Below are 10,542 nucleotides of genomic sequence, written 5' to 3'. Positions count from 1 at the left end.
ATGTGGTGGGCCTCAGCAAGGCCTACCAGTGCTAGGGGTTCTCCCTTCTTTGCACAGAGTCCTCAGACCAATAGGAAGAAGTTGGCACAGAAACTGGAATAGAAAAAACAGAGTTTATTAACCTCAAGAGGTGGTACTATATTCACACAGCACCCTTCGGTAATGTATGAAGTAGCACACTGAATGGAAGGAGCATGGTCCTTTTATACCTACACAGGGGCTCAAAAGAGGGCGGTACAAGCACAGAGTGCTGGTTTTAGGTACATATAAGGTCATACAGAAAATGCAGGGTCGACAAGTAGGAGGAGCCAACAGTGTCCAGTTTCTAGTAAACACATCCTGACAGATATAAATTGACAACAGCTGCAAGCTCAACTGAGCATGTGCAGTACAGGAAAGGCTAAATATATCTCGTCTCTGGGCAGATTTCAAGAGCAGTTGACAGGAAGGTAGGACAGAGCACATGGCAGACAAGATGGCTGCCAGCAATACAAAATGTATTCCATAAAACGGACAAGATAATCTCTAAATTCAGGATGTCTTCTGCCAATGCTTAACCTAATTGCTGCTGAATTACAACACAGTGACACAGCTTAAAGAATTTTGCCAGGAAAAAGGGGTGTTCTTTAAGCGAAGAAGGCAGAACTTCAAACCAGCTTGAGAGCATGGGTAGCAGCTCACCCGGATGGGGGGAGGGATGAGGAAGGAATGGAACCTAACACCACCAAAGAATTAGACCTATGGTACCAAACTGAAGGCGGTAACCTGGTACCGGGGCCTGGGACACCTTCTAGGGCGGGCAGTAGTGTGTCTGGGAGGAGCCTGTCCTCAGTAGAATTAGCGGACAGGAGGGAGAAGAGACAACTAAAATTGGAGCTAGCACGATTAGAAAAAGAGCGGGAGGAGAGGAGGTTCATCCATTAACTTACTTTAAGAGAACTGGATCTTAAAGCCCTGCAGATAGGGACCCCCAGTAATCCCATTGGTGGCAGCATACCTAAAGCAGTTACCAGGGAGCCCAGACTCTACCTACCCAAGGATGTAGTCACTAGTTTTAGCGTAGGCGACGACATTGGCAAGTGGTTAGCTGCCTATGAGGTCTCGTTGAGAGCCCATGGGGTTCCTGAAAGTCACTGGGGGGGTGGCATGTATAAGTACATGCCTCCGGTGGGGAGGGATGCCCTTCTAGCTTTAGAAAGGAGGAACAGACCAATTACCCCACAATGAAGATTGCCTTAGTCAGGAAGTTTGGGCTGACCCCTGAAAAATACCGGCAGAAATTCCGGAATAGTCACAAGCTCCCCACGCAAAACTGGGTGGATTTTTTGGACTACGCTAGAAAGGCATTAGAGGGCTGGGTGCAGGGCAGTGAGGTTACTGATTACGAGGGGTTGTACAATCTGTTTCTAAAGGAGCACCTCCTCGAGAAATGTTTTCCGGAGCTGCGCCAGCACCTGGTGGACAGCAAGCTGACTAACCCTAGGAAGCTTGCAGAGGAGGCGGACACCTGGTCTAGTACCATGGTGTCTTCTAAGGGATCTGGGGAGACTCCCAGAAAGCTGGTCAGGGTTCTTCCCAGAAGAAAGAGGGGGAGATAAAAAGAAGGAGTTCTACAGAGGCCCCCAAAATAGCTCCCAGGGGAAGGAGTCAGGTTCCCCAGCCAAATCTGGCCACCAAAAACCCACTTATCCTGACCGTAGCCAGCAGCCCAGAATTGTCCGGTGCTACAAATGCAGTGAAGTTGGACACTATAAAGGAGATCCCAAGTGTCCAAAGAGAGCGCACCCTCCCACTGGAGGAAAAACCCCAAGGGTGGCGAGTGTAGTGCTTGGGGAGGAGCTGCCCCTAGATAAGGGGGGTGAGTGGGCAGGGCTGACCCTAGTGTCCCTGGGAGACAGTGAGATGGTTCCTAAGATCCATGTGCCCCCAAATACTACCAAGTATAGGCAATGGGTCACCATCGACGGCCAGAGGGGGGAGGATCTGAGGGACACAAGTGCCAGTATGACCATAGTAAGAAAACAGCTGGTGTCCTCAGAGCAGGTGATTCCTAACGTACTCCACCCAGTTGTGATGGCTGATGGCAGAGTAGTCACTATCCTGTGGCTGAAGTTCCCTTTGAGTGGGGAGGTGTCGCGGGCTTTCTACGAGTTGCGGTGAGCCCTGCTGTGCCAGTCGACTGTCTGTTGGGAAATGACCTAGAGCACAATGCTTGGAAAGAGGTAGAGTTCCAGACACATACGGAAATGCTGGGATCACCTGATTGGACCTGTGCAAGCACGCGGTCCGCGACTGCACGAAGGGGGAGTTCACAAGGGTTGGAGCCTGGAACAAAGGCACAGCCAGCTGCCAACAAGGGGAAGATCCGGGGACGGGGAAAACCTGCCTCGGTGTCCTCTCCCCGTGAGATGAATGGAGCACCTGAGGTGGCAGTCCTGGAGTCCACGGAGGGGGATGTTGTCTCCCTGGAGGACTTACCTATCCCTGCGGAGTGGCAGGTGGAGTGAGGGTCTAACAGGGAGGAGTTCTGTTGAGGGCAGAAGGAGTGCCCTACCCTTGAGGGTCTGAGGCGACAGGCCGAAGCCCAGGCAGCAGGTAATACTTCCGGGAACTTTCACATCTACTGGGAGGATGGCCTCCTCTACAGTGAACCTAAGGCTCCGGTGCACGGCTCGTCCCGGGCCTTAGTAGTTCCCCAGCGTTACCGAGCCTTTCTTTTGGAATTGGCTCACGAAATTCCTTTGGCAGGACACCTGGGCCAGGACAAGACTTTTGCCCGGCTTGTTCCACATTTCTATTGGCCTCAGATATGGGTTGCGTCCGACACTTTTTGTAGGACTTGTGTGTCATGTCAAGCCAGTAGAAAAACAGGGGTTAAGCTGAAGGCTCCCCTGGAACCACTACCGGTCGTTAGTACCCCCTTTGAAAGGGTGGGCATCGACATTGTTGGGCCATTGGATCCACCCACTTCAGCCGGTCACAGGTTTATCCTGGTACTGGTGGATCATGCCACCCGGTACCCAGAGGCTATCCCTCAGAGGCTATCCCTGGGCCCTGATGGGGATTTTTACCCGAGTGGGTTTCCCCAAGGAAGTTGTGTCCGACAGGGGGGCTAACTTCATGTCGGCATACATGCAGGCTATGTGGAAGGAATGTGGAGTCACTTACAGGTTCTCCACCCCTTACCACCCCCAGACCAACTGTCTGGTGGAAAGGTTTAACAAAACCCTGAAGGGCATGATCAGAAGTCTGCCTGAGAGCCTGCGGAGGAAATGGGACATCCTCCTACCCTGTTTGTTGTTCTCATACAGGGAAGTGCCACAGAAGGGGGTGGGCTTCAGCCCCTTTTAGCTTCTGTATGGGCACCCTGTTAGAGGACCTCTTAGCCTGTTGAAAGATGACAGGGAAAAGACTCCCAGGAGGCTTCCCCAGGATGTGGTGAGTTACATGCTGGCCTTCCGTAGCCAAATGGCTAAGTTGTGGAAGCAAGCTTCTGACAACCTTGAAGCCAGCCAGGCAGTCTTGAAAGAGTGGTACGACAACAATGCTCACCCCGTGGAGTTGGAGCCTGGACAGAAGGTGTGGGTCATGGATCCTGGAGAGCTTAGTGCCCTCCAGGATCACTAGACAGGCCCCTTTGAAGTGGTTGAAAAGAAGGGCAAGGTCACCTATGAGGTGGATCTTAAGACCCCCAGGCAGCCTCATCGGGTGCTCCATGTCAACCGCCTCAAGCCCCACCTGAGAGGTCCGAGGTCACTTTGATGATGGTGACTGATGGGGCAGAGGAAGAGGAAAGCGAGCCTCTCCCTGGCCTATTTGCATCCCAGGAGAAGGATGGTTCAGTGGAAGGGGTGATCCTTTCACCATCCCTGACTCCCGAGCAGCAGAAGGACTGCCGCCAAATCTTGGAGCAGTACTCCTCGCTGTTCTCCCTTATCCCGGTAAGGACCCACCTGTGTACCCACGATGTGGACACAGGGGACAGTCCACCTGTGAAATCCAAGTCCTACCGGCTGTCGGATAAGGTGAAGGCCAGCATCCATAGTGAGGTCACCAAGATGCTGGAGCTGGGAGTGATTGAACCATCCGACAGCCCCATGTCCAGTCCAGTGGTACAGTCCGGTGGTACTGGTAACAAAAGCTGCTCCACCGGGTACCACACCGGAACTCAGGTGCTGTGTGGATTACAGGGGACTGAACTCAGTGACGAAGACTGAGGCTCATCCCATCCCAAGGGCGGATGAGCTCATTGACCGGCTGGGAGCTGCCCAATACCCGAGTACCTTTGACCTCACGTCAGGGTACTGGCAAATTTTCCTGACAGATGGGCCAAAGGAGAGGTCTGCCTTCTCCACCCCTGAAGGACACTACCAGTTTCGAGTGATGCCCTTTGGGCTCAAGAATGCCCCTGCTACCTTCCAGCGGTTGGTGAATCAGGTCCTCTCCGGTTTGGAGGCCTTTTCTGCTGCCTACCTTGATGACATAGCTGTCTTCAGCAGCAGCTGGGAGGACCACCTGTGTCACCTTCGGGAAGGTCTCCAAGCCTTGCAGCGGGCAGGCCTAACGATCAAGTACCAGATCGGGCAGGGGTCGTAGTGTACCTAGGACACTTGGTGGGTCGGGGTAAGGTGCAGCCCCTCCAGGCCAAGATTGAAACCATCATGGCCTGGGAACTCCCCAAGACGCAGACTGAGGTCCGAGCTTTCCTGGGCCTCACCGGCTATTACCGCCGCTTTGTCAAGGGGTATGGTACCATTGTGGCTCCCTTGACTGAGCTTACCTCCAAAAAACACCCTCGACAGGTAATCTGGACCGATGCTTGCCCACAAGCTTTTGACACTTTAAAGCAAGCTATGTGCACGGCTCCTGTGCTCAGCGCACCAGATTTTTCAAAATAATTCATCGTCCAAACGGACGTGAAATCCTATGGGCCTAAAGGCCCATAGGAATGAATGGGGAGTCATTCCTTATTTGCGATTAACAATTAGCGAATCGCAAATAAGGAAGCGATTTCAAGGGTGCCACGGTGTCCAAAGGACACCCTGTAGCACCCCTGAAATGGTAATGTACACTGGTGTTGCGCACACACATGTCCAAAGGACATGTGTGTGTGTAACATACAACTTAGAAAAATGCACTAAAGTGCATTTTTCTAAGTTTTCGCTATTTACCACGTAGTTAGACTTCGCTGTAAATAGCGGCCCCAGATTGCGAATTCGCAATTTTAAAATGGTTCATGAATTGCATTTAAGGAATCTCAAACTGAGATTCCTTAAATGCAATTATTCGCAATTTAGCAATTTCTAGAATTGCGATTTTTGCATTTGGGATGATGAATCCCAAATGCAAAAATAGCGCTCGCAAAGGGCCAGATTCTCAGAATCTGACCCTTTGCGAGCCGATTTTGGCTTGATGAGTCAAGCTGTTAGCCTTTTAGCTAGTGTCATGCTACCCTAAGTGGGCCGGCAGCCCCGGTTCCAACAGTATGCCCTAGCCAAATCAATACAAGAAAATACCTGTGCACCCGCTAGAGTGGAAACCATCTCATGAAGATTGGGTAAGGGGTGGGCATCTACCCAAATGGCATTATTCACACTGCAAAAGTCCACACACAACCTAAGCTCACCTGAAGACTTAATAGAAATAACGATGGAGAACCCCAAGGAGATGACTCAATAGGTTCTATGATATTTTTTTTGCGTACGTCTTTAAGCATATCTTTCAATTTGTTCCTGTATGTGAGAGGCACGTTCCTCACTTTATGACGAACAGGAACAACGTTGTCATGTAATTTGATGACATGTTCAAAACCTTGATACCGTCCTAGGGCCCCACTAAAAACCTTTGGAAATGATTTCCTTAAATTATTCACAAAGTGGGTATTCTCTTTGTTGAAAAAATCTTGGGACTCAACAACATAGACTGGGGGGGGGTCAGCTCTGGGATCAAGTTTAATTCCTAATTGTTGTTGATGCAGCCACCCTAACAGTGATTGCCCTGATCTTGCTACATAGATTTTCCCAAAAGACGGCCAGAAAATTGTAAATTGGCATAAAAAAAACAACTAGATCAATCTTGTGTACTGTATAACCTCCAGGAGATACATCAGGTAGTGAAAGTATTTTCTTAGGCCACTTGTCCTGAAAAACGCTTAAAGAAATAATGGTGTACCATGCACAGGAATCTACAAGAAATTCTAGATCAATGTTATCAACAGTAATAAAACACGAGGGAAATTTAGTACATTCTCCACCCTCACAAATGTTAATAACAGTGTTAACTTCGCACTCATTCTCATCATATGGACTATCATTATCACATATGTCATGAATATAATTCACTCTTCTAGGAAATGATCTACAAAATTTCCCAAAATGACCCTTCTTGTTATATTTTGAGCAAGTTCTCCCTATTGCAGGACAGTTTTTACAGTTAGCTAGATGTCCGTCGCTTCCACATCTGTAGCAAAGTAGTTGAGAATTATTTTTCTCATATTTGGAACTTCTGAATTTGCCATCAATTTTAGATGAATTGTCGTTTCTCTGTGAAAACTTTTCCTTAGTATATCAGACTCCTTACAAACATTAAAAACATAATTTTTATCATTCCCTCTAATTTCTTTCACAAATTTTTCGGAGTGTTCCATGGATTTGGCTATATCAATGGCATTATTCAATGACATATCAGAAGTAGTCCAAAGACGTTCTTGAACTTTCTTGTTATTTGTCCTCATTAAGATGTGGTCTCTAAGAACCTGTTCATATTAAATGAGCTCAAAATCATGTGACAGCTAATGACCTGAGGGTTGATACAAAGTCTTCCACAGGTTCATCTGCTCGGTGTTTCCGTGAATAAAAAATAACTCTTTCCGTCACAATGTTCTTCTTTTTACCATACCGCAAATCAAGTTGCAAGGATGCATACTCATATGCATTAAGATTACCTGGATTAAGAAGTGCAGGTAAGGTTTTAAATTCTTTCAAGGCAATACCACCTAAACAATGTTTTAACAGAGAAAGTTTTCTCTCAGGTTCACATTCCTCACCCTCCAAAACCTCGACATAGGCTAGAAAAACAGGTTTCCAGATCTCCCAGGACATGGGAGGATCACCTGGTGACGATAGAAATGAAGGAAGAGGCACAATACCTGACATGGCAGGCTAAGCAATAACAATGGCTAATTTAATAATAAAATAAGACAGAAAGTAAAGAAAAAAAAAAGAAAAAGAAAATATTATTGTAATACAATAATATATATATATTAAAAAAGCATTGTATATATATATATATATATATATATATATGTGTGTGTGTGGCACACGGTGTGCGTGTTACCGATGGATGTAGTAATTACCACAAAATCCTTGATGCGTCGAAATTCTGATGCTGCCACTCTAGTACAAGCTCCGGTAGAAGAAGCAGTGTTGCTAAGATACAATAACAACCAAAATGGCGCTCACGCTGTGATCCGCTGCGTGATGACGCTAATTAACGTAGCGTGCGTCAGATGGAGTTGCTGCTGCAAAGGCTGATTCTATTGGAGGACCGGAGGCTTCAGATTATGCTTCTCAATCTTTATTGAAGGTCACAGCAGCCAATGAAAATGCTTGCTTTTCATTCTTTAAACGTTAAACAACTACACATCCCATCATGAATAGCACATAGGCACGCCCCCTTAGTCCATAAGAGGCCTCTGCCTGCCGCCATCTTCCTCTTTCTTTGCTGCTCACAGCAAGAGTTAAGTGCACGTTGTTTCCTCCCTCTGCTGTTGGCAATTGTTACTTGAGAATTACTTATGCTAAATGTTATTTAGTTAAATTGGACTGATTAGACAAAGATATTTAATGGGCTTAGGATTGTTCATCTTTATTACCTGTTTGAAGGGTTAATCAGCATATCGGGGGGTGTGGTGCACGAGCGCTAGCGTCTCGGCGCCTAGCGAATGAATTTCATTTCCTCTGTGGCATTTGGTGCGCCTTCCGGCGCGAGGTAACAGCAGTCGCTGACCGGGGGCAGACGGGCACCGCGTAGCAACACTTTGAGCCTTCTTTGTTGTCCCGGCTGTTCCCCGTTAAGCGCGTCTCGCGCATGCGCATACGGCATCCCTAGTAGGCCGATGACGCGTGTAGGGTCCGGGTGGCTCTCGGCCGCGGCGTGTGCCTAAACGCGCTGAAATTGGGCTACTTTTTAGTAGGATTTCAGTCGTGTTTGGGCTGCACTTCGCGGCGCGAATCCCTGACTGATTTACATAGCGGATTTAGCATTCACATACCGTTGGCCCCTCTGCTCTTTGGAAACGCCTGGAAAGGTTGTAAAATATATTTGGCCAGTGGTTGAGTGTGCACACGCTCGTTGTATCTTTGTGTGGCCTGGGTCTCTGACCCCTGTGACTACAACTTTGCTGAGGGGGTTGAAATACTGTGACTTAAGTGTGCTATCAGGGCTGACCCCCCCCCTTGACCCTCCTTGTGGCTGGACAGTGTTCAAACGAGCTTTGGTTGCTATCTTCACTGAAGTGTATTGGGATAAGCCAACCCTGCAATGGCAGAGTGGGAGCAATACAATGAAGAGTATGCTGAGGAGGAGGTGCATGATGGACGGCAGGAAGCTGTCCTGGAGGACAATTTGGTCAACACTTTGGATGCCTCTGTCCAGTCTTCGGTCAATAGGGCTATGGAGACTACAGTCCCGCAGACAGTGCAGCAAGCTCTAGCGACAGCCCTTCGACCTATTAGAAAACAATTGGAGGGCTTCGCCAAGAGACATGGCTTTGACAAGCCACAAAAGAAAAAAGCTGTTGCATCCAGTTCTGGTCAACCTGCCGTTGACACTGCCACTTGGCCCCATGCACAGGTCCTAGCTACCTTACCGAACACGGCGGAACATTCTTATTCCGGCGGCAAGGCCAAGGCAAAACGTAAGGTCCATGCAGATACGGACACTGACACTGACACGGACACTTCCACAGGCACAGACACGGATACCTCTGAGGAGCATCCTCCGCCAAAGAAAGCGACGATGGCGCAAGCAGCTATTGCTCAGGTGAACTTTCTCCTTTACTTTTCAATCTATATATTTCTCCTTTAATCTTCGCCCTCCAGCAGCTGGAGGTCACCGTATATAACTATGCGGATGATCTCCAGCTCATTTTCAACCTCTCCTCTTCTCCCCACTCTATTTCTAATTTCCAATCTATCATGATTTTCATCAGGGACTGGATGAACCACAACCACCTCAAACTGAACCCGGACAAAACCGAGTTGGTTCTCACAGGTGGTTCCTCCAGTCCCTGGAACTCTTCTTTTTGCCCCCCCTCGCTTGGTCCTCCCCCCACTCCTTCCTCCACTGTCAAAACTCTAGGTGTTAGGGTGAATAACCAACTCACCTTACACTCACAAATCAGTTCAGTCGTCTCCTCTTGTTTTCTCACTCTCCGTACCATTCGCACTGTCTCCAGTTTCTTTTCCCCTCTGGCACTTAAGCTGATCATGTCCGCTCTGGTGATTTCGCGGCTGGACTACGCCAACGCCCTCTACAACGGCATCCCTGCGTACAGCCTGCGGAAGCTCCAGCTGGTTCAGAACCAAGCGGCACGATTGGTGTATGGTCTTTCGCGCTCTCATCACTCCACACCCCTCCTTAGAGAGCTTCATTGGCTCCCTGTCAAGGAGCGTTCCCTTTTTAAAACTGGTTGCATGATCTTCCAGGCTCGCCAGGGGTCTGCTCCTGCCTTTATTTCCTCCCTGATCAATGAATACGCTCCTGCCAGAGAGCTCCGTTCTTCGTCCAAATCTCTCCTCCAAATTCCACGCTTCAAACGAAAGAAGTGGGGAGGTGCCAATTTTTCAACTCTGGCTCCCACTTTTTGGAACTCCCTCCCCGATCATTTACGTTTCGCCTCCCACTATCTTTCTTTCCGCAAAGATCTTAAAACTTTTTTGTTTAAACAAGCATTTTCCCTGTAAATCTTGCTTATGTTACTTCAGGGCCAGTCTGCCACAATTCCGTTTTTGCCGAAACTTTGTCTATACAGCGCCAAGAAACCGCAGGGTATATGATGCGCTTTACAAATGTTTTACATTCAAATTCAATACACCATTCACCTTCGATACGACTGAAATCATGCACCCCAGGTCACAGGACTGGGTGCCACCTCCGGCGGTAGCAGCATATATCCACAACAACCTTAGACGGAGCTTCCCCAGGGAGGTGAGGAACCGTCTTAAGTCCGAATGCCCTCGCTCTGACATCCCGGACAAGGTAGCGGAGACACCGGAGATTGACGCAAGTCTCTTGACCTTCCTGAAGAAATTGACGAAGGACCCCAAACGAGGTTTGGATAGGGCATGGTCAGGATGCCAAGACAAAATGTTGGACGCAATCGGGCCTTTGGCAAAAATTCTGGAGATGGCTCTAGCGGCCAAAGAGGCTTCCTCTCCTGTGGACCCGGACGTGCTGGCCGGTTGGACCCAGCGAGCCATCTGCTTGCTGGGCAACGTGAACTGTGCCATTTCATCGGAGAGGAGAAAATCACTACTCATG

The sequence above is a fragment of the Lissotriton helveticus genome, chromosome 10 (genome assembly GCF_964261635.1).
Source record: "Lissotriton helveticus chromosome 10, aLisHel1.1, whole genome shotgun sequence".
Taxonomy (NCBI): domain Eukaryota; kingdom Metazoa; phylum Chordata; class Amphibia; order Caudata; family Salamandridae; genus Lissotriton; species Lissotriton helveticus.
Note: the sequence above shows the minus strand (reverse complement) of the source record.